Source organism: Protopterus annectens, chromosome 10.part0, assembly GCF_019279795.1.
Source record: "Protopterus annectens isolate FY-2018-M chromosome 10.part0, PAN1.0, whole genome shotgun sequence".
NCBI lineage: Eukaryota > Metazoa > Chordata > Ceratodontiformes > Protopteridae > Protopterus > Protopterus annectens.
In genome coordinates, this window is record NC_056744.1 from 1,015,684,365 (window position 1) to 1,015,710,040 (window position 25,676).

The 25,676-nt window shown below is 42.7% G+C and overlaps 1 protein-coding gene across 1 annotated transcript in view; it reads right to left on the reverse strand.

The window, feature by feature from the left end:
- TRMT13 (tRNA methyltransferase 13 homolog) overlaps window positions 1–25,676 on the reverse strand; it is a 780,528-nt gene that overhangs the window by 73,523 nt on the left and 681,329 nt on the right. The gene's annotated exons all lie outside the window — the stretch shown is intronic.

Here is a 25,676-nt window from a genome sequence, read left to right on the forward strand (position 1 = left end):
TTTTGAAGCTGTGCTGAGTCAGAAGAAGAGGCATTAGAGGTAGGGTCCATGGAGGCGAATGCGTCAGGCTCCTCAGGAGTGGGTACCAGTGCTGTCTTGCCCAGTCTGGAGCAATGAGAATCATCTTTGGTCTGTCTGCTCTGGTTTTTAATAGAACTTTGGGCAGCAGAGGAAGAGGTGGAAAGGCATAAACTGTCATTGTTGTCCAACTGAAAGAGAGAGCATCCACTCTCCAGGCCTGTGGATGGAAAGTCCTTGAGCAGAATTTTGTCAATTGGTGATTTTTGTGGGAGGCAAAGAGATCTATGTCTGGCCTTCCCCATGCTTGAATTATCTCTGTAAAACCTTGAGGATGCAACTTCCATTCGTGTGGGTCTGTAATATTTCTGCTTAGGTTGTCTGCCAGCGTGTTTTCCTTGCCTGGCAAGTACTGTGCTTGAAGTTTGATTTGTAATTCCAGGGCCATGTTCCAAAGTGACATGGCCAGCCTGCATAGGGGGAATGAATGGGTTCCTCCCTGTTTGTTTATGTACCACATTACTGTGGTGTTGTCTGTCCTTATCAATAGTTGACCTGGATGCAGAAGGTCTTTGAAAGCTATAATAGCATTTATTACTGTTAGAATTTCCTTTTGATTGATGTGAAGGTGCTTTTCTTTTTGGGACCATTTGCCCTGAATGCACCGATCTGTCATGTGCGCCCCCCCAGGCGTAGTCCGAGGCGTCTGTTGTGATGACTTGATTTGCTTGGGGCTTGCAGAATGGGAGACCTGTGTTTGTTTGACATGCTTGAGCCCACCACAGAAATTCCTTTTGAAGACATGGAATTAGTGGTATTATTGTTTCCAAACTGTGGCTGTGTTGAGACCATAGGTTTTTCAGGTACCATTGAAGTTTCCTCATATGCAGCTTTGCACATGGGATTAGTAGGATGCAAGATGCCATGAATCCCAGAGCCTGCAGGATTTTCCTTGCAGTTAGCCTGGTGAAATTTGCTAGTTTTCTGAAGTATTGAGTTAGTTGCCCCTGTTTCTCTGGCGTGAGGTAGGCCATCTGGGTGTTTGTGTCCAAGTTGGCACCCAGGAAAATTATTTTCTGAGAGGGTATTAGCCTTGATTTCTTTTTGTTGACTGTGTACCCCAGAGAATTCAATAACATTATTACAAAAGCCAGATGTTTCAGAAGTATGTGCTTGCTGTCCGCTTGGATCAGGCAGTCGTCCAAATATGGGTATATTTGTATCCCTTGAAGTCTGCAGTAGGCAATTACTGATGCCAGGCATTTCGTGAATACTTTGGGCGCAGTAGATAAGCCAAAGGGCAACGCAGAGAATTGATAATGGGTTGAACCTGCAAGAAATCTGAAGTATCTTCTGCAATTTTGTCTGATTGGGACATGCAGGTATGCCTCCTTGAGGTCCAATGTTACCAGCCAAGACTCCTTGCCCAGCATGGGAAGAAGCTGCTGTAATGTGAGCATCTTGAATTTTGGTACGAGTAAAAATGTGTTTAGGATGGATAGGTCCAAAATAGGTCTCCAATCTTTTCCCTTCCTTGGTACCAGGAATAGTCTGGAATAAAAACCTTGACCTTGTTCGTGAGTAGGTACCTCTTGAATAGCTTTCATGTCCATGAGATCTGAAATTTGTCTTTGTGCCTCTGCCCTTTGATTGTGTGGCAGGTTTGGCATGCCTCTCATTTTTGGAAGGGTGTGAAAATGGAATCTGTAGCCTCTGTTTATAATGTCCAGGATCCATTTGTCTTTTGTGACAATATGCCAATTTTTTGAAAATAATGCCAGTTTTCCGCCTAAGGGTGCTGCCATTTGAGCCTTGCTTGGCATGCAAAGGGGAAAGTCATTGGGCTTGCTTTCTGAATGGCTGCGAACTATCCTCTCCTCATCTTTGTGTAGGAGCTTGCCATTGTCTGCCCCTAAACGATCCTTGAGATTGCCCTCTGCCCCTCGGGCGCCTGTATCTACCTCTTTGGGGTCTGTCTGTGGCTGGAAAGGACCAATTTTTGGAAGGCCAATTTCTACTGAAACGTGGAGGTTGTACCTGTAGAAAATCTTTCACTGTTTGCATTGATTTAGCCTTTTCCTCCATTTTCTTTAATACCTCCTCAGCTTTAACACCAAATAACACATCCTTTTGAAGAGGGGCATCTAGTAATTTAGCTTTGACATGATCTGGTAAGGTTTGCTCCTTGAGCCAGGCATGTCTACGTATGACTGATCCTGTAACAGCAGCTCTACATGAGGCCTCTAGGGCATCAAAACCACATTGCAAGGTATGTTTACCCACTTGTTCTGCACTGTGCATCAACTCCTTTAACTCCTTCAAGTCTGGTTGTTCAGGTTGTGACATTTTGCTTCTCAACTGTGATAACAGAAACTGTTGGTACTTAAGCATATGAAACTGGCAGTTTAATGCCCTCATGGTTAAGGTGGCCGAGGTGTATACCTTTTTCCCCCCATCTTTCTAAGGATCTGGAATCTCTCTCGGAAGGTAATGGGTTTTTAGCAGTGGAGGCCTTAATCCCCTTGGGGCCCTGTGAGATAGCTTCTGGGTCAGCCGCATGGCTCTTGTATAAAAATTGGTGGGAGTCAGAAACCCGGTAGTACCTGTCAGGCTTGACTGGGGCTGCAGGTAAAGAATCCGGGTTAAGGCAGGCCTCCGAGTACACATCATCTAGTATGTCTAAGACAGGAGGTATAGCCAGAAGCCTGTGCTGAGGTAGCAAGAGAAAATCCCTAAGCCTTTTCTTGGAATCTGAGTACTCTTGGCTTTCCCAGTGGAAGTGCTCCTTAAGGTATGCAAGGATTCCCCAAATGAGTAATCCTCTGGGGGGGAGACAGAGGGAATGGACTCCTCAGCATCAGAATCTTCAAAAGGGGAGTAAGAATGTTCCTGTTCATCAGAGTGCTCTGAAATAATGGAGGCCTGGTCAGAGGAGGGGGATTCTTCCTCCACTCTGGGCCTTTTGTCCGGGGGGGGGGTTGAGAACCCCTGATAAGAGTAATCAAATCCTCAGCCATTTTAAGCATCTGTTTTTTAGGCATGGGGCCTGGAGAAGGGCCCTGTGGAGCTTGTCTCTTAGAATGCATGGCTGCTTTAGACTTAGTGAAAGCCTTGATAGAAAAAGAAGAGGAAGGTCTGAAGACACCTTGGGAGGAGGCAGACCTGTCTACATTTTGAGATTCACCACCAAGAGTGGCTTCGGTATCTGTAGTCGGAGTGTGGGCCGAGGAGCCTGCGACCTCGGCAGGGGCGGCTCGTGGCATCGGGCTGCCGGACTGCAGCCCCCTCAGCTAGACAGCTGAGTATTTAGTTTATTTTATTTTTAATGTAAAAAAAAAAAAATTTAAATCTGTTCTTTAAAACTTTAAATTTCGAGTCCACGACTCGAAATTACACGCATGCGCATTGCGCGATTCTAGCGCAACAGCGTTTTTTTTTTTTTTTTTTAATTCTTGCTGCAATGTTTTGATTGCAGCCCGGAAACAAAGAAGGCATCATTGTGATGCCCAGAACTCCCAGAAGTCTATCGGTTGAGACACAAACCGCATAGACTTGGAAGGGCTCGGACTGCGGCGTCCGCAGGCACGTCATGGCGTGCTTGCTGGGCAAATGCTGCTGATTATTGTCGCTCTCTTCCCGGGCTTTATGTCCTGGGAAAAGAGCGAGAATCAGTCAGTCAGTTTTCGGCGTTGGACCTATTGGGACCTTTTTTTCTAGTGTGTTGTTAAACAGTACTGTCAGTACAAATTTACAGTTATAAACATTTTTTTTTATTTTTTGGCACAAGAGAGACAAAGAGCGCGAGGCAACAACTGTGGTGGACCTGGTGGATTTATTATTGCTGCTTGCCTTCCCTAATCAACAGGTGAGTTATTTACTATTTTTTACTATTTATTTCATTATTTATTATTATTAATCCGTACATTGTAAAATATATTAGATATTTTAGTATGATTATATTATTGTATTACCCGAGGTACATGCTATGTCTGTCAGACTGTTTTAGATTATCTTATGATTTTATTTATACTGTGTATTTAATAAAGAACTGTCATTCCCTGTTGCCCAGGAGTAGCACATTTGTTATCATCTATTAGAAAGATATATATTTCCTGGTGAAGTACAGATTTTAAAAAGGTCATTTACTGGAATAACCCTAACCATTTTCTAAACAAGTCAGGTGGCAACATGGCATTCCACTAAACAGCATGGCAGGGCACTTCATTAACTTTGAATGTTAACATTCTTTTGTGGTTCTACAGTCACCATCAATGCATTTAATGGCAGACCATGAAGAGAAAGTAAGAAATATTCCAGTTCATATCCCAAAAATGGAAAGAGTGGAATAACATATACAGCCCACAGTACCAGATATTTGTGTCAAAAGGTTGACAGAAGGGAATATCATCAGTAAATGACATCAATCCCTCCTGTGGATAACCTACATCTTATTATTTCTATGTTCCCAGAGCTATCCAATGGGCCATCTCATACATGTGTGCATGCATGCTTAAATTTATCTAGAAAACATTAATTCTGTTAAAAAGGAAGAACTGTACCATTATGGCTAGATGTAGGCACAATACCAGGATGGTAACAGAACACTCCATCAAATATTTCTTGATTCTTTGAGGTTGGTATTTGAAAAGAACATTGAGAACTGAATATGTACATGTACTTAGAATACTTGTCTACTCTCCCTCATTTTGTCTCTAACCAGTGCCCACTGACTACTGATACCAACCTCCTGCCATTAAAAAAAAAAACATGATGGTGACATCATTCTCCTTCAGCACAGTGGAAAGAAACTCTGAGTATGATCAAGGTGATCTGTGTTCAGTTAATGGCACAAGTGATGTAGGGAGCAAGGCAAAAATGATTGGAGTGAGCAGCCATTGTCTGTATGTCCATCATGAGAAAAGTGAGGTCATTGTAGCTCGCCACTTAGGTGATACCTACTGACAGTATTGGGTATAACACCTGAGGGACGATACCCTAAACAGCATGTACTGCCCAGGTTTTAGGGGTCAGCATATGACGTAGAGGCATACGTACTCCTTGTGGCTGATAACACCAGCAGTGCTCTATACAGCAACTGGAGGGGGTTAGGATTTCCAAGTGGAGGAGCTCAATAGGTCAAACAATATAGCCCACTCCCTACTCTATTGATCATTCCTCTTTCCTCTCTGGGAATATAAATGTTTTGATTAGGTGAGCTACCCAGGAAACAAATGGGACATTAGTCCATTGCCCCTATAGAGAAATGAATGACCCAGTTGGAAAAAGAGTGAGCCACAGGACAATATGCAGTTAATGTCAGTTGAAGCATGGTGGAGTCTACTTTTACCTTATTTCATGCTATTCATATATTACAATGGTGTCTGGCGTCTTAACAACATCTTGACCTGACCTTCTTCTGTCCATTCTATTTTTATAAGGTCTAAATGGAGACTAAGGATTTGTGCTATGTTTGATTTACCAAGGAAAGAAAAATAAACCATAATGTTCTGGGTGTTAGTAGACCACAACTATGCAGAAAGAGTACAGCAATTCCTGCTGTAACTTGTACCTTCTAAATCTGTGCAAAAGATGCAGACTACATAAGTCACTGGCTACCCTAAAAACCTAGCCCCTGCTTTCAACTTATGCAGAGGAAGGCCGGGGTTGAAGGGTAATATTTTAGTAGCTGTGAGTGTGGAACACTGATTACTACAAAATGTCATCTTCAGTTGATACGTATAAACCCTATTGGCAGGAACATATCTAAATCACATTATATACGCTGCATCTAGAAAGCTATGATCAATTAAACAAATCAATAGAAAAATAATTCTTTATTTATGAAGATAACCCTACACTTAATTTCAAAAAAAGTGAATATCACTTTATTACAGCTGCCCTTCTGCTAACCAAGAAATGAGCTACTACACCATCTGTATTCCACAAATCCGTGTGTGTGAGAAAGTATGGTGCTTTTTACTTTGGTGTGTGTGAGAAAGTATGGTGCTTTTTACTTTGGTGTGTGTGAGAAAGTATGGTGCTTTTTACTTTGGTGTGTGTATGGTGCTTTTTACTTTGGTGTGTGTGTGTGTGTGTGTGTGTGTGTGTGTGTGTGTGTGTGTGTGTGTGTGTGTGTGTGTGTGTGTGTGTGAAAATGCCCCAGGTGCTCATGGTGGTGTGGTAGGGAATACCTCAGGCTTGAACCCTGTATGCAGGTGTTAAAGACTTGAGTTCCCTACCCACCACCATTTGTAAAAAAATTGCAGATTTTTGCCTCATATTTGATCTGATCTGTTCCTCATAATATCTGTGGTTTGTAAATGTTGCAATGCTTGATATTTGATGGTGTAGTAGTAGCATTGTTGCCTCACAGCTGCAGGTTCTCAGGTTTGATTCTTGGCTGGGGTTCCTTCTTTGTGGGGTCTGTTATCTTCTCCCTGTGTTTGTGTGGGTTTGCTTTTGTGTCCTCCCATGTTACAAAAACATGTCTGCATTATTTCTTCCTGGGCCTCTGCTGAAAATTGTTTTTTTGTTCCAAGTCAGACTGCCCTGATTAACAAATGTTAAATAAAATTGACAGGCATTTGCATTTCAGACTTCAGGTTTCTGAATGCTTAATTTCTTACATATTTGATGGTGCAGTGGCAGTATTGTTGCCTCATAGCTACAGGATTTGTGGTTTGATTCTTGGCTGAGGTGCCTTCTTTGTGGAGTCTGCATCTTATCTCTGTGTTTGTGTGGATTTGCTCTGGTGTCCTGCCATTTTACAAAGACATGTCTACAGTATTTCTCCCTGGGCCTCTGCTGAAAATTGTTTTTGTTCCATCAGAAGTAAAATTTACAGGCATTTGAATTTCAGACTTCATAGTCTTCAGAAAATACATGGTAAAACAACTTTTTATTCTAGCAATAATATATAGTAACACAACCTTTTATTATAGCAATGTTTTAAGTTTATAAGATGACTATTTGAAAATTTTCCTTATTTTTGGGACTGTAATACCCTGTTAGTAGCTTTGTCCAGGTTTTTTGTGCTAAGGTTGACAGCTATGGCAAGAACTGAATTCACTGAATATGTTTGAGGGCTGTATTCCCTCATTACTGGGTTTGTCCAGGTGTTTTGTGCTAAGAGGTTGATAGCTATGGTGAGAATTGAATTCATTAAATGATAGCCATTTAAGTTTCAGTCTTCCTCTCGTTCACAAAACAGCTGATTTGGCGTAGTGGTATGTTGCTCTTGACTGTTTTGCACAGGGACCTTATCTGTAAAATGTACGGTTGTAATACAGCATTTTTCTTTCACAAAGCAGGTGATTTGGCATAGTGGTATGTTGTTCTGACTCTTTTTTGCACAGGGACTTTGGCAGTAAAATGTATGGTGGTAACACAGCATTTTATTCTAGCAGCTTTCAAGATTATACAAGCAATGTTTGACCCACCCGAATAAATTTGGCTTTTTCCAGACTTCCTGTGCTGCGAAGTTGAGATGCAGTTGAGTATTGAGTAGATTTTACAAGGAGCTGAGAGCTGCAGGGGAAGAGAAGTTTAGTGCTAATAGCACAACAGGCTGTGTACTTGCTTTTGATGCAGAAGGTTGTTGGTTCTACTCCCATAAGGGGTGAATGCTGCCGTACTGAAAGTTAAGATACTAATTATGAGCCTGTTATCAGTTTGCCATCCATTTCCTATTGCAATATTACCAGCTTATTTTTAATGTAATTTAGGAAATTTATTCCTCAGGGGTATCAGACACTTTATTGTTCGATGAAACCATGAAATATAAAGGTGACTGCTAGCAGCAACCTCTTCATTACAGATTTATTTAACGTGGAATTATTTAGATGACTTTTTTACTACTTCAGAGATTGTGCATATTTACTGATAATGGTGAACTGTAGAATTGTGCATATTTACTGATAATAGTGGACTGTAGCAGTTTGAGTAGACTTTTATGATGGAAATGTTCTGAATTGGGCAGTTTTGTTTCATTGTTTACTGGAAAAATGTTCAAAGCAATAGGAAGGTGTATCAAAGAGCACATGTATGTTTCATATGCAAGGGGCCTATGATTTGAAAACAGCCCAAAATTAATTTTTATCTGTCACAGGTAAAATGTATTTTCTTTGAATGTGGGTTTTAATGTTGTTTCGATGAGAGTTTCAAGGGCAATGAAGTTTTAATGCCAAGTTTGTTTAGCAGATGTCTTAGTGTTTGTGCTGAAAAATGTAAAATAAAACTTTCAAATGAAGTTCAAATTATCATAGAAGTAAATCAGTATGCACATTAGTGTTTATGGTAAATGGAGTGAAATAGCAAAGTAATGAATCATTGGAATGGCTGCAGGGGGAGGCTCCATTCGACCACGGTTTTGTGAGGGGGAAGGGCGGCGAACTTAGACAGCCCCAGCTGAACTATACCTCCCAACTGTCCAGATTTTCAAAGAATGAATAGGTTTTTTGCTTCTTATTTTTGGTTTGTTCCTCATAAAATTTGTTGTTTTCTGGCAAATCATTTAGGAATTAAGTCACTAAATAATGACACACTAGTTTCAGACTTCATAACCTACAGAAAAATGCATGCTAAAGTAAGACCTGTTCTATCAACTGTCCCAGTTTATACAAGAGCAATTTTTAGTACTGTTTATATGTTCCCCTAATATATTTGGCCTTGTCCAGATTTATTACATTAACAGGTTGACAGGTACATGCGAATTGCTTTATAGAATTAGGCATAGCCAAACCTCTCAACTGTCCCTGAATTTGGCTCAAAATGTTGCTCTTCCACTAATAATCCCTCTGCAAAATAGCAATTTTGGAAGAAAACATGGAGGGTTTACAATTAAGAAATAACTGTAATAATCAGAGTTATAGATTACTTTTATTTCAGAAATGCATGTAGACTCTTTTATTTTGTCAGCTGCTCAAGTTAGCATTACTATTGTACTAATATTAAAGTGTCCCTTCTTTGACAGGTTCCCAGCTGTATTGTGTGGCTATTTTATATTGTTGCATCACATTTTTGGTTCATTTTTATAAAACTGTGTTTTTTTGGCAAATTAGTGGTAAATCATTAAAGACTGAAGTTAGAAAATAATGACAGGCATTTGAGTTTCAGATTTCATATCCTTCAAAAAATTCATACTAATGCAAGACCTATTCTATTATTTTTCTAAGTTTATAAGAACAATATTTAAAAATTGTCCTTATTTTTGGGCCTTTGTCCCACTTCTATGTATGGCTTTGCCCAGATTTCTTGCCCTGAGGGTGAGAGGTATGACAAATGTGTGTTAGGGCCAATCACCGTCAGCCAGAGACATTTCAAATTGTGACATACTTGTTGCACCCCACTCCCCATGTAGTGAGTCTAGATGTGTCCAAGCAAAGCAAGGATCAGTTATGCAGTGTAAATGTGCAGCGTATCCCCCATACAAGGTAGACACAAGTACTACAGTGGCTTTTCATCTGTTCGATTTTGCAGAATGGTCTGGTTTCTGTCATATTTTTGTACTGTTGATTTATGCTTATTACTCAAAGTGCCTGTTGCTCTGTGTTTTAAGTAGCAATGCTTTAATGACCATCAAGTAAGCTTGTCTGAGATCATAACATGCAAGTAAGCTTTAATAAGCATACTGTTAAAGAATTGCCAACATTGAAGCCTTTCTGTTGCCATGCAGAGAATACTTAACTAGATAATGTATAAACATTGGATATTGAAATGCATATGACAGTATTTGTAGTAAAGGACAGTATTACATTATTTTAAGAAGCTCATTACACTTGTTGGAGACTTCTAGTGATCTCTGAGGGCTTTACCAGTAATCTAAACAGAATGCCATTCATGTGTGGTCCATAACCTGTACTGTAATCCTTTAAGCAATGTATCTTGAGCTTGTTTCTTGTTTGCTTTTCATTTTTACTTTGATCGTGTTTTCCCCTTGAAACAAGTAGATAGTTGTCAGGCAGCAGGTCTGTTTTGGATAAGAAACATTTTTACAAGTGGGGGCATCACAGAGATTGCTACTTTCAGCATGTTACTTGGTGCTTTAATAAAGCTGAATATAAATTATAATTAGAACTGCAGTGCAAGGTGTTTTAATAAAGCTGAATATAAATTATAATTAGAACTGCAGTGCAAGGAGAAGTAGTTTGAGTTGAGTGCTCCTTGTTTTTCTTATACTTGATTTTGACTGGCATCTTCGTAATGTATTTAAAAAGTAATTCATTTTTTCATGCCTCACAACATTTTTGCTACCATCTAGATATTAAGTAAGCTGTCATGCAGCCAATGCGTTTAAATATTTTTATTCTTTTACACTTCATTTGTCTTGATTGGACTCTCATAATGAGGGTTTGGCACCCAGGGCAGCATATTTAATTAAAGTTAGTTTTTGTGGTTTTGAGCATAGCTCCTCCCCTTTCTAGTTGGCCTCACCTCTTCCTATTGACCCCACCCATTCAGCTATCCCCTGCAGCCCCCCTTTGATTTGAAGTCACCAGCCACCACTGGATCTCGGGCACAGAAGACACTGCCAATGAAGTGTCGTCGGTAGGCAGGGGCTGCGTAGGCGCCTCGCTGAGAACCGGACCACCTGAAATCGGCTTTGGCGTGGTGTCGGTAGAGGCCGTGGACCTCGTGTGTCGGTCCTTATCTTTGCGTTTTTTAGACAAAACTGGAGTCGGAGTATCCGACGACATAATATAGTTAAATTTTTGCCAAAATAGTGCTGGGCGAACTCCGCCCGACTCTTAATGGTGCATTTGTTGAATGTAGCACAAAAACGACAGGCCGAGACATCGTGGCCTGGGCCTAAGCAAGGAATGCAGAGGGAATGAAAATCCTTATGCGGTATTTGCTTCCCACAAGAAATACAATTATTAACTTTGTCTGACATCGGTCTGAGGCAAGAAAAGTTTCCCCAACGGGGTACTTAGCTTTAAAGAAGACTTCGGTTGCAAAATTTTCGTAATTTCAGGAGCTGGCCGACCGGCACTTGCGAACTGCTTCTGCTTCGGGCACCGCGCGGCAAGAAAGACTGAAGAAAATGGCGTCGGCTGGTTCTTTTATACCCCTGGTGCACTGTCAGGGAAGAAGCGATGACAACCGACGCTGGACCTAGACTTTGGAATTCGGCCGACCGAGGACCCGTCTGACGGCAGGAGAACCCATCTGTTATGACTGCAGCTGTATGCACGATGAACATCTACTTTATTTGATGTTGTCCTCTTCATTTCGTTAACATGTGGGACAGAGTCTCCAGCTACTAAGATCCTGGGTGGCCCTTATGGAAGAATATTATTGAGAACAGTAGAGCCAAAGACACTTCTACTTCTGGATTTGATGTCCAATTTGTAATGCATAACAAAAATGTGAGGATTAGACCAAGCAGCTGGTGCACAGATGTTCTCAATGGAGAGTCTAGACCAAAAGGCTTGATAAGTAGCTATGGACCTTGTGGAGTGGGCTTTAACTTGTCCTGGTAATGAAACATTTTTGGAAGAGTAAAAGTAATACAGTCCATTAACCATCTAGCGAGTGAGACTTTGGTGACAGATTTACCTCTTTTTGTCACAGAGAAAGAAGGAAAGAAACAACTAATCCAACTTCCTAAAGGACTTGGTCCTGTGCAAATACAAACAAAGCTGTATGTGAACATCAAACAAGTGGAGAGTACATTCACCTTTGTTCTGATAGTTAGGAAAAAAGACTGGAAGTTCGACAGGCTGGTTAATATTCCCTTCTATAGAAACCTTGAGTAAAAAGAAGGATTAGTACACAGGGTCACTCTATTCTTGTGAAAAATCAAATATAACTTTGAAGAAAGGGCCTGGAATTGACACTCTTTTCACAAAAGTAATAGCTACCAGAAAAAGTATTCTCCAGGAAAGGAATTTCAAATCTACATTAGCTGCAGGTTCAAAGGGCGAGTGAACCAGAGCTTTTAAAATCATTGGCAGGTCCCATGGAGAAGTAGGATCTTTCACTGGAGGCTATAGTAGGAAAGTACCCCTGAGTTAGATTTTACAGAGTTTAGAAGAGGTAAGGGATAAGGAATCAAAACCAAAGTGAAAACTGGATATGGCTGCTAGCTGAACTTTGATAGTAGAAGGACTAGCTCCTTCGTGGAAAAGAGAGGACAAAAATTCAAGTATGACTGCAACTGGAGCTGTAAATAGATCTATTTGTTTCTTCTCCACCCAAATAACAAATTGTTTCCACTTACTCCTATAAACCTTACGTGTCAAAGATCTATGTGAAGAGATCAAAATTTCTTGAACAGGGGAAGAAAGCCTGGGAAATCTTGCCATCATTGGAAGTGAAAAAAACATGCAGTTAGCTTCAGGCCCTGTACATCTGGATGGAGATTGCCCTGATGGGTGAGAGAGCAGATCTGGGACCGTATTTAACCTCATTGGTGAGCAAACTAGATGAGACCAAAGGAAGGTGAACCAGGTTTGTCAAGGCCAAAAGGGAGCAATGAGAATAACTTTGCTCTGCAGCTTGAGAGCTTTCTGCAAGAACATGGGAATTAGAGGTAGAGGAGGAAAGGTATAGAGAAGACTGGAGGTCCAAGCATGGACTAGAGTGTCCCAGGGCGACTGTCCCTGTGGAGGGATTAAGGCAAAGTACCTGCTGCATTTGTTGAAAGGGGAAGCAAGCAGATCGCAGCAGGGTTGACCTCATTTCTGGAAGATCATATCTGCTGTAGACTGGTTCAGATAACACTCATGAGGCATCAGTAACACTTGACTGAGCTAGTCTGTCAAAACAGTGGATGCCCCCGGAATGTGCGTTGCTATCAGAAAGCGGTTGGTGATCGCACACTGCCAAACCCTCATCACCTCTTGACAAAGGGGATAGGACTGGGTTTCTCCCCATTTGCTGATGTACCAAACTACTGATATGTTATTTGAATTGCAATAGTCCCAGGAGGGAGAAAGCTGTTGAGTTCCTGCAATGCTAGAAGAACCACTCTCACCTACAGTACTTTGATATGCAACTTGGTCTCCTGGCACGTCCACATTCCTTGGTCTGCTCGACCCAGATAATGCCCCTCCATCCTAATTGGCAGGCATCCGTGGTCATTGTGGCTTTTGGGGACAAAGAACAAATGGGCGCCCTAGCAAAACTTCTGTGGAATGAAGCCACCAGAGCAGAGAATCCATGCACAGTCATGAAAGTTTGATGGGAAAACTTAGAGGATTCCGGAGTAGTGACCATTGGACCACTAATGTCCACTGCAAAATCCTCATGTGGAAACGAGCCATGGGCAGGAGAGTAACTGTGGCCGGCTGGAAGTTGAGGAATGACTAGAATTTGACTGATGTAACCCCTTAAACTCGTAACCCTGTCTGTCAGGTAAGCACAGGATGTCCTTGTATCCAAACGAGTCCCAATAAAGTCCATTACCTGAAATGGATCCAACTGGGATTTCTCCATGTTGTTACCAAGGTTGGGGCTAATTGTAATAGACAGTCTCTAGCTTGAAACAGCAGATGCCTGGTTGGAGTGGTCAGAAGCTAGTCCAGATATAGAAACATCTGATAGCCCTGCAGCCTGAGATGTGCTACCACCACTGCCAAGCATTTGGTAAACACCCTGGGGGCTGTGGTGACACCAAACGGGACTAACCTGAACTGGTAATGACTTGTTCCCAGCCTGAAATGCAGGAATTGCCTGGAGCATCTGTCCATGTTGATATAGTAGTACACGTCTTTCAGGTCCACAGAGCACATCCATTCGTCTGCCTTCAGAAGAGGCAAGATGGACTGGACTGTGACCATCCTGAACTTCATGTGTTCTATCGATTTGTTCACAGGGGTCAGGTCCAGAATAAGTCTCGGGTTCCTTTTCTCTTTGGGAACTAAAAAGAATCTGTAGTAAAAGCCTGATCCGACATGATCAGAGGGGGACCAGTCAGATGACACTTTTTTGCAAAAGCTTTCGTACTTCGAGGGCCGTGTCCATCTGACTAGGTGGAACATCAGGGAACCAACATTTTCTCATGGGACATTCCAGAAAAGGAATTAAGTATCCTTTGGATATGATCCTTAGCATCCATCTGTCACTAGTGATGGCCTCCCAGGCTTCTGGATGGAAGGAGAATCCCCCCCCCCAACTGCCTCCAGAGGACACCTGGGTAACAGTTTAGGATCACTGGAAAGGTTTGTCCTGAAAAGCTTCCCATGACCGCTGATTTTGTGGACACCATTGACTGTGTGGGCAGCATCTTCCATTATTATTATTCTTCCCCTTTGCCCTGGAGGAAAATTCTCCCAGTGTGTCCTGAAAAGGACCTTGATACATTCGAAACCATATTTTCCTACTCCCATGCTGGTTCCTGGAAAAGGTCCTTTGTGGGGTACAGAAATGTATTCAGACAGCAGACAAGTCCTTTCTGTCCTTCTCACTCTGGGAGAGTCTCACGAACAGTCGGTCCAAATAAGGTGGAACTGCCAAAAGGGGGCAATGATGAAGGTTTGTTTGAATGGCTCCGCAAAGTCACATCCAGGCATGACGCTTCATGGCATGCCCTAACCAGTCGCCCTTGAGGTACCCTCTGCTGAATGGGAAATCAACCTCATGGACACAATGGCTAAAGACTATAGTATGGGCCAGTCTGAAGGAGAAAGTTTTCTGCTCCTTGGTGGACATGGACTCTTGGGTCGAGTTAGAAAGTTCCTTTACGAAGTCCCTTTCCTGCCTCGTAAAATGGGATAAATAGTTCAACACCCTCAAGGTAAATATGGAAAAGGTGTAAACTCTTGTGTCAAGTCTGTCCAAAGTCTGGGATTCCCTATTGGGGGGATGGACAGAGGAGCTCTCCTGGGCAAGCTCCTTCTTCGTGGCTGCTGCCACACCCATGTCATCTATGGGGATACCCTTTGACCAAACAAATTATCCACAGAAGCACTAAGAATTTTATCCATTCTTGTCAGGACTGGCTCTACTATATCCGGTTACTTCCAAGGCCCTGAAGACATCAGGCGGATCAGCAGGTCAGCCACGGGGATACTCAGGTAGTAGATGGGCTAGCCCCAAAACCCTCCCACAACACTGACTCCTTTGGGAATGGGTTCTGTCTGGGATGGCCAATCACCCAGCGGGTGCAGGATTTTTAAGATGTCTCCACAGGAGACATCACTGGGTGGGGACTTTGGGAACCCTTCTCCTTCCTTGAAATCTGTGTCTGTAGTGATTCGATACAGGAGTCAATGTGTCTCCTTTTACACTGCCTCTTCTTGGGAACCTCCTCAGTGGGACACTCTGGGGAGGTATCGGAAGAAGCTAGGGGTTCCGCAGTGAAAAGAGTGTGGAGTCTCTAAGGGACCAGCACACAGCAGACCGAAGGCCTCAGACACCAGATCAGAATAAAGAGGGGGAGGTACTGTGGCAGACAGCACCAACGGTCTCCCTGGCTGGGAAAGAACACTCTCCACCACTTCAGAAGCCAAAGGGCATCAAACCACCAAAAGCTACCCCACAGGAGCAGACACCTCCCAGAGAGCTTGAGCCTTCTGATCTAAAGGAGGAGTCGAAGCCGAGCTGTTGAATGCCAATGCTCCAAGGGGAAGGGAAGGCTCCGAAAGCTTCAGAGGCAAAGCCCCACCCCCTGAACCAACCTGAATGCTACAGCTCAGAGACATGCTCAGAACCTAAGTCAAGGGAGCCAAGCAGATTGGGGAAACAGAGGTGAAGAAGAAACCTTTGTTGGATACGCCACCTCAGTACCAGAGACCAATGGCACTGAAGACTCCGAAACTGTAGAATTGATTGGAGAAGGAGCCAAGGGTCAGAAGGGGGAGATCCTTGCTGAACCAGATGTGGATGGAGTGGACACAAGCCTCATCTGGATCTGGGCCTTGAGCAACTGCCTCATCAGACTACCAACATCTTTAGAAAATAGGCTCTGGGAATACCTGAAGGAAGCTGATAAAGGAGGTCTCGACGAACTTCTAGGAGAGCCAGATCAGGGCCTAGAAACTGGCCCTGTCTGTGCCGAGCCCGGCACCGACACAATTGGAGCAGATGGAGGGTTGCTTGGCTCCAGTGAATAGGGTGGAGGGGAAAAAGTCGGAACCATACTTAGTAGGCTCTGACAGAGTCGGTTCCGACACTTTCGGAGCCTTCTTAGGAGGCTCATGAGGAAGACCAGGTGGGAGAATGATGCCTGTCCTCTCGGGACTCCCTAAGCCTTTTAGGAAGGGGTTGAACCCCTGCCGTTGAAGGCACCCCCAAGGTGGAGGAAGGAGGAAAAAAAACTTCAAGAACTAGCTTGCTCCTTCCATCCACCAGAGTCCGGGGGTGAAAAGGCTGACATATGGAGCAAGGGAGCTCAAGAAGGGAAGGCCTCAAGCAATAGATACTCTCCCTCTGGCCGCCTGATAAGGGAATTTTCTGCCCACAGGAAGTGCACTTCTTAAAACCTTGCAGTTTTTGTTCAGACATAGCAAAAAACAAAAAATTACAGTTAGTGCAATAAGAAAAAAAGGACAGAAGAAAGCTATACCTCTCAACCTGGAAACATCAAAAATCTGGACAACGACCCATGTAAAATAGGTACATATCTGTACGCTGATTAACAAAATTTGAATACATAATTATGTAACCTGCCCACCCCAATGGAATTGTAGGATACCAACTTTCAAACACAAGCTAAAGAACAGACAACCAAAATATGGCCCTAGACCCTGTAAGTAAATGGTAACCATTTTTTTTCAAAAAGTGTAACAATGATGTTCACTGGGAAGGGCGATGATGAACCTTAGGAGTTTGTTTGATGACTTGCAGTATGTGGATTATGTGGTAAAAGTATGGCATTTAATGGTAGGCAATATTCTAATTTTAGCAAAAGAATTTTATATTTGTTAGGACCTCCAAAAGTGATTCTCCATGGCCTACTGATCAGTGGGCATGCCTAAATTTGTGCCGCCCAACTGGGGCTGTCTGATTCCACCCCTCACAAAATCATGGTCGAATGGGCCCCTCCATACACAGCCCTCTCCCCTGCAGCCATTGTAATGTCCCACTACTTGGCTATTTCGCCCCATTTACCAGAAACACTAACGTGCATACTGCTTTACTTCTACAATGATTTGGATTTCATTTAAAACTTTTATTCTACATTTTATAGCACAAATACTAATAGACATCTGCAAAACAAAGCAATGCAGTGTCACAATGAAAATAAAGTCAGTATTAAAACTTCTCTGCCCTTGAAACTCACACTCACTGAAACAGCATTGAAACTCACATTCAAAGAAAATGCATCTGGCCAGTGGTGGATAAAGATTACCTTTGGGCGGTTTTCAAATCACAGGCCCCTAGCACACAAAACATACATGCGTTCTTTGATACACCTTCCTGACTGTATTAAATTATATTCCTTGTATAATACAGCACACTTGTTACAGTGCATTTTAAATTGTTTTAAGCATTTTTTCCAGTAAGCAATGAAGCAATAATGACAAAACTGCCCAATTCAGAACATTTCCATCATAAAAGTCTACTCATACATCTTCAATCCACCAGTATCAGTAAATATGCACAATTTCTGCAGAAGTAAAAGTCATCTAAATAATTCCACATTAAAGAGATCTGTAACTAATGAAGAGGTTGCTGCTAGCAAACAATTTTGTATTTCACTGTTTCATCTACAAATGAAGTGCCGGTTGTCCTTGAAGAATAAATTGCCTGCGTTACTTTAACAAAAATGATAAGCTAGTAATATTGTAATAGGAAATGGGTGGCAAACTGATATCAGGTTCATGGTTACTAGGTATCTGCACCAAAGAGGACATTATCAGGACTGCAGCATCCACCCCCTTTAAACGTACAACACAGTATAGTAATCAATAACTCATCTACATACTGTGGGAGTAAACCCCACAGCCTTCTGTATCAAAAAGCAAGCATTCTACCTGTTGTGCTACTAACAGCACAAACAGACTTGGCATAAGCAGCACTAAACTTCTCTCCCCCAAAGAACTATGTAACACAAGAAATCTGGAAAAAGTGAAAATTTATTGGGGTGGGGGGGAGACACCAAGAACCAGGGACACATTTTAAACACTGCTTGTATAATCTTAGAAAGTTGCTAAAATAAAATGTTTTGTATTACCATGCATTTTCTGAAAAACAAGGAAGACTGAAACTTAATGGCTATCATTATTTAGTGAATACAGTTCTCACTTTGTCATAAAACCACACATTTTAAGAGGAACAGACCAAAGGTTTGAGCCAAACATTCCAGACATTCTGTGAAAAATCACACACACACCCAGCAGTAATGAAACACACACACACAGTAGTAATGAAACAGTGCGCACACACACACACACACACACACACACACACACACACACATGGTTGGCAGTAATGAAACAGCACACACCTTGGCAGTAATGAGGCACCACACACTACTTGTTAGCAGCAATTCCCTTACTTGGTGAAGCATTCCCTTAAATGCTGTTTAAATTGCGTAGGTCTTGAGGAAGAGCAGGATTGTATGTTCAATGCACGCATCGGACTATGGGACTGACCACCTATGGACTACCCTGACAATGCACTCACTGGGCTATGGGATTGACCACCTATGGAATCCCCTGAAAGCAGGGCACAAGCCTGGTGCTGTTTACTTGACTAACTAACCAAAAGATGAAAAGTAAAAGCATTCTCTAGCACCTTAAAGGTTTTATTGTCATTAATATCCTCTCTGTGGCATCCAAATCATGACCAGATCCTGCTACCAACTCACAATGTGTACCTTGCTGTGTGTGTTCAACCATAAGAAATAAGATTATAATGTGTGGAGAAAATGTAGTTCTAGTAAATGAAACTGTGATGCTTATTTAGATAATCACAGCATGCCACCCTCCCTTTCCATACTTAATTTTGTTTTGTATACATTAAAAATACCAAGACAAGACTTCATCTTTACTTGTCACTGGTAAAGTCAGAAAGCAAGAGTGCCTATAATAATGATAACAAACCTGACTAAAACAAAATGTAATATGTGTAATATAAAAGTTGGCAAATGATCAATGCAGCTAGTTATTACTGAACCATAGCTATCCCAATTTAAAAAGTCACCATAAAAATAAATTCAGTATACATATGTAGCCTTTCTAAATTAAGCCTACATTTAACAACTCAGTCTTAATGTTTACCAGATCACAGGAAGTGGTCATTGGGTAAGGAGATGATTAACTGCATACTGCATAACCAGGAGCCTTAACTGAAAGAAACTAAAAATAACAGCAGGAGGCTGTAAATCAAATACACATAATACACGGAGCACTGTGATTACAACTCAGAAATCAGTAACAAGATAAGTGTCATGCACTTTTGTGACATCAGAAATATATATGACAAGGGTATGATAATCCAGCCTCACTCTATTTCACAGTCACCATTCACCACACAGAACAGCACCAGAAAATAACAGTCAAAACTTTGAAAACTGCATCCTGGCTCCTCACTCAGACCTGCAGATACATTTCTTAAATTTATGTACAGTCAGCTTGTTCTACAGCAAATTGCATCATATACATGGTATCACATTTTTTGTTTCTATAGATCACTATAGCTCCCTCTGCTCACCTGAACTTTGCACAGAAAGTATAAAGAAAGAAAGAAATCAGACGCAATTATGGACTCGCGGGTGGCCACATCATTATGCTGCAGGGTCCAAGGGTCATGTTACAACAAACTGTAATTTAAAGGGGCCATTCATAACTTTGCTGCACCTTTTAACTTTAAAGTTTAAAATAAAATAAGTGTGCATGTTGTGCACACTGAGTGCGACACCACCTCCAGTTGTCCTCTTCTCCACTTTGGCTGGTTGCCTGCATCGAGTCACTGCTGTACTGAACCGTTATTATTACTTAATTTTACCTTCCACTGAATACTGACTGAATGCTTGCAGCCTCTGTCTTGCAGCACAGACAGTGAATAAAATCACTTCAGAATTTGTGTGGGAAAGGAAAGTCAGTCTGGTCTTGTGAGCTTACTGATCAACTGGAGCTAATGGGGAACATTATTTTTAGTCTTGCAAATTCTCTGTCCCGACTCCATGCTGAAAGGTTTTTGGACTCTCTGTGTTACAAAAAAATAAAAGCAAATATCCTCCAGAAGATAGTACTGAATAGTAATGTATCATATTAATCCATCAATATAACTATTTTGGTTATATTGAAATGTAGTAACCCCCCAAAAGATGTAGCCATCATACAGTGAGCTTCCTAGTTGCAGCCATTCGCATTGTTCCAAATTGAGCAGTGGTATTCTACCGTTAAGAGATAAAAGGTTGACAGCTAATGCATCAGTAAAGTATGTGGGTGGACAATATAGCTATGATGAATGTACAAAATTATGCATTATACTGGAGAGAATAGTGAGCGATGTCCTTGGCTAACCTTGAAAAAGAGAAAATATAGTTGTAATCGCTGGCATATCTATAACTATAGGTCAGCAAAAACAACATATTGGGTCTTCTAAGCAGTAACTAACTGGTTTATGAGGAGGCTCAGTGGTAATCAAAATAATTCCATTTTCTCCTGATACCCCTTTCTTCTAATCAACTAGGTGAGCCCTTGCACATTAAGGATGCTGCAGGATATGCTGGCGATACACGATGACGTCAGCATGTACGTGAAAATAAAAAAAAAAATCAGGGTTTAAAGGGGCCCCTCGGGAATTTGTGGCACCCTATTATTTGAAACCCCAAAAATGGTAAATACTGAGGAATTCGGTACAGTTGGGAGGTATGATTAGAAAGCACTAACTGCAGAGAAACACAACTAGCGGACAAACAGGAAGAGGGTTTTTTTGTTTGTTTTTTACTTTATATTAGTCTAAACTAAGAGAGAGAGAGAGCGGGAAAGAACAGCTGCAAGAAAAAATACCAAAGAAACTCACAAACACCAAAAAAAAAAAAAAAATCACCGAAAACTCACTGGAGGAGCTCACAACCAGGAACCCACTGCTGAAACGAAGTGCAGCAAATGAGACCTGGGGTACGTTGGGTGAAGTGGGGCATTATGGGTATAGGGGAGGAGCTCAAGCTAGAAAAGGTGGCCAGTCAGTTCCTAGGATCGGAACAGAAACCCACAGGTTAATAAAATGAAGAGGACAACATCAGCCTGCTGAAGTTTACATCACATGGGATCATCCATTACCAACAGTTCAAAAAACAGATGCAAGAAAGCCAGATATAGTAAGTCCATGAAAGAAGACAAATGTAGCACTGATTATTGAATTTACTACACACAAAGTCATAAAATACCAGGATATGCAGGCAGAAATGAGGGCAATGTAAAAGAAAGATACTCAGACAGTTCCAGTGGAAGTAGGAGCAATAGGTTTTACACAAAAGAATTTACAATCGTACTTAGATATGTTACTGATACATCCGCGGTCGTGCAGGGGTAGCATTGTTGCCTCACAGCAAGAGGTTCTCCCATTCGATTCTCGGTTGGAGTGCGGGGAGTGCCTTCTGTGTGGAGTCTGCATGTCCTCCCCGCGGTTGGGTGGGTGTTCGAAAGACATGCGTAAATGGGCATGCCTTAGTTGAAAGTTGAACGTCGAGCTGGCACCTCGTCGTTCGTGAAAATCTACTGCCAATCATTAGCGGACCGGAGTTCCACTGTGGCGACCCCTAACCGGGACAAGCCAAAAGACAAAAACAACAACTTAAATATGTTACTGATGCATGCAACTCTGTACAAATTACACGAGGTGTCATTACTGGGTACACTGCAGGTTCTGCAAAGAGCACATCTGTCTGACAAAGACTGAAAAAGTTATGTACTCACCATAATGTTCCATCTGAGTAGTTGTACTTCATTTGTCTTCAACTTGGGGGACTTCGGATGAGACACAGCTGCACCACCAGCATATCTGATTAGAGCTCTCAGCTCCTCCCCTTACCCATAATGCCCCATCTCCTTCCTCCCTTCAGATCGAGTTTGCTGCTCTACATAAAACATACACACGACCTAACAAAACCTTACCACTACGGACTGCCCAAAATTTCCTGAACCAAGCATGACAAGGAGCAGTACTGTATAGTTCAACTCCCCTATATGTGGCCAGGACAATAGTGATAACATCAGGGGAAGGAGGGGGAGATGGTTGAAGACAAATGAAGTACAACTACTCAGATGGAATATTATGGTGAGTACATAACTTCTTTATCTGTAGTAGTTTACTTCATTTGGTCTTCAACATGAGGGACAGAGTCCCCAGCTAGTTAGCACCTGGGAGGCCCTCATGGAAGGATATTCCGGAGCACGGTGGAGCCAAAAGAAGCTCTATCCCTGGAAATGATGTCCAACTTGTAGTGTGAAATGAAAGTATGAGACGAGGACCACATAGCAGCAGAACAAATGTCATCCAGAAAAACCCTGGACCAAAAGGCCGCCGAGGTAGCCACAGACCTGGTAGAACAAGCTTTTACCTGACCTGGTGGAGAAATCCCTTTGGCAGAGTAAGCCTGAATAATACATTGTGAGATCCATTGGGCAATAGTGTCTTTAGAAATTGGTTTGCCTAAAAAGGGCATGGAATAAGAAACAAACAACTGATTAGATTTCCTAAAGGATTTTGTTCTATGCAAATAGAAGCACAATTGTCTAGGCACATCTAACAAATGTAATTTGTATTCTCCTTTGTTCTGAAAATTTGGAAAGAATACTGGAAGATTGACTGTTTGATTTATGTTTGCTTCCGTCACCACCTTAGGTAAAAAAGAGGGGCTAGTAGGTAAAGATACTCTATCTTTGTGAAAAATCATATAAGGAACTTTAACAGACAGAGCTTGGAGTTCTGACACTCTTCTGGCAGAGGTAATGGTAATTAAGAAAGCAGTCTTCCAGGATAGATACTGCAACTCTACTGAAGTTGTGGGTTCGAAAGGGGGCGAAACCAGGGCTTGAAGCACCAAAGTAAGGTCACATGGTGGCGTAGGGTCCTTTACCGGGGACGCAGAAGAAAAGCACCCTTGAGGAAGGTCTTGCAAAGTTTGGACGAGGTCAAGGAATGCATACTTTCTTGCACATGAAAATTGGAGATAGCAGCTAGTTGGACAATGACAGTAAACGAACTGACACATTACTGAAAAAGGCTTGCTAAGAAATCCAATACTGCAGAAACTGGAGCAGTAAAGGGATCCAAATCGTGTTGCGAGGCCCGGATCGAGAAGCATTTCCATTTGTTATGGTAGACTATCCTGGGTGAGGATTTGTGAGCCGCAACCAGAATAGTTTTAACCGGGCAAGATAAACCGGGAGTCCTAATGATCAGACAAACTGGAGCAGCCAAGCTGTGAGATTCAGACTAACCAGATCAGGATGAGGGATCCCTGAGGGATAGGAGATAAGAAATCAGTCAGCCCTCTGCACGTATGGCTATTGCACGGCTCAGAAACATCAGAAGACTACAAAAACATGGCAGAGCCAGCAAACAGTGGACAGTAATCCGTTTATTGACATGTCAGACACTGAGGAAGGCCTGAAGGCTGAAACCGGTTTGTTTTTCTCCATCCTCCATCAATAAACGGATTACTGTCCACTGTTTGCTGGCTCTATCATGTTTTTGTAGTCTTTGGATGGGAGATAAGATCCAGCACAGGATCCAGAATCCAAGGCGAAACTACTGCATGAGACCACAAGGATGGGAAGCAGACTTGGCAAAGCCAGAATGGGGCAATGAGGATGACCGTGTTTCCTCAGCCCACGAGCTTTCAGAAGAAACGTGGAATTCAAGGGCAGAGGATAGGTGTAAAGAAGACCGGGAGGCCAAGCATTAATCAGTGCATCTCTAGGGACTTCCCCGTGAATGGGATTCTGTGTGAAGAACTCGCTGCATTTTGCATTGGAAGGAGAAGAGAAAAGATCACAGCAAGAGTGACCCCACCTGAGGAAGATCTGCTCCACCACTGAAGGATTCAGAGATCACTCGTAAGGCATCAGAACAGATCTGCTGAGCCTGTCCAGTAGAATGTTGGACCATCCCAGAATGTGCGTTGCCTCCAGAAAACATCCGGTGAAGATCGCCCATTCCTACACTCTCATGGCTTCACGGCAAAGGGGATAGGATCTGGTTTCCCCCCTGTTTGTTGACGTACCAGACCACTGACATTTTGTCTGTCTGGATGGCAATCGTCCCTAGAGAAAGATGGGCCTGGAGAGTTTGCAATGCCAGAAGCACCGCCCTCATCTCCAGAACGTTGATATGCAATTCGGTCCCGGGTAGGGACCACGTGCCTTGGATCATACTTCCCGAGCAATGCCCTCCCTACCCTAGCTGGGAGGCATCTTTGGTCACTGTGGTTTTGGGCAAAGGCGTGAGAAAGGGGCAACCCCTCGCTAGACCTAGACCCGGAGACTGAATTCACCACCGAAGAGAATCCCTGCATACTAGGGATATTTGTACCAGATGTGACAAAGGTTGATCTAAAAGAGACCATTGGACTGCAAGAGTCCATTGTAGAATTTGCATATGAAGGCGTCCTAAGTGCAGAAGGTGGACAGTAGCTACCATAGACCCCAGGGCCCTTAGAACTGATTCGGCCGTTGGAACATCTGTTTGGAGAATATACAGAACATGTAACTTCAGGTTGTGTACTCTCTCTGGAGTGAGAAAGACCTTCATCTGAATAGTGCCCAATGAGGTACAATGAAGTCTAGAATCTGAACGGGGACCAGTGCTGACTTGCTGAGATTGCTAGTTATGCCCAGCTTTCGAGCTAGTAACAGGAACAAATCCCTAGCTTGACACAGCAGATGCTTGGAAGAGGCAACATAGCCAATCGTCCAGGTATGAAAAGACCTGAATACCCTGAAGCCTCAGGTGAGCTGTGACTACTGCCATCACCTTGGTGAACACCCTAGGGGCTGTGGTGAGACCAAAGGGAAGGGCTCTGAACTGATAATGATTGGCTCCTAGCCGTAAAAGGAGAAACCTCCGAGAGCGTCTGTCCATCTTGATATGGTAGTACGCATCCTGGAGGTCGATCGAGCACATCCAATCATTTGCCTGCAGATAGGGCAGGACTGAGAGAAGAGTGACCATCTGGAATTTCGTCTTGGCTACAGACAGGTTCAAGGTGGAGAGATCCAAAATAGGTCTTAGGTCCCCCATTTTCTTTTGCACTAAAAAGAACCTGGAATAAATTCCTGATCTGGATTGGACTTGGGGGGACTGGTTGGATGACTCGTTTTCTGAGCAGCTTTTCTATTTCTAAGGCTGCTGCGGGTGGGACATCTGGGAGGTGTCTGGGGTGAAGAGGTGGCTGGATGAATGGAGTAACCTTTGGATATAATCTGCAACACCCAAAAATCGTTTGTTATGGACTCCCATGCCACTGAGTTTAGCGATAGGCGACCCCCGAGAAGAGCAGTCGGGCAGCCCTTCAGGGCTGCTGCCCGGGTTTGTCTGTGAAAGGTTCTCGAGACCCAAAATTCCTTGGACCCCCTCTGCCAAAGAGCTGGCATCTGTCATAACCCTCTCTGCCTCTGTGAGAAGGAGAGTTCTGAGTGTCCCGGGAAAACGTCTGGGATTTTCGGAACCACATCTTCTTCCCTCGCTGATTCCTAGAAAAGGACATTTGAGGGGCAGAGAAGTGGATCCAAACAGTAGACAAGAGTCTACCCGTCCTC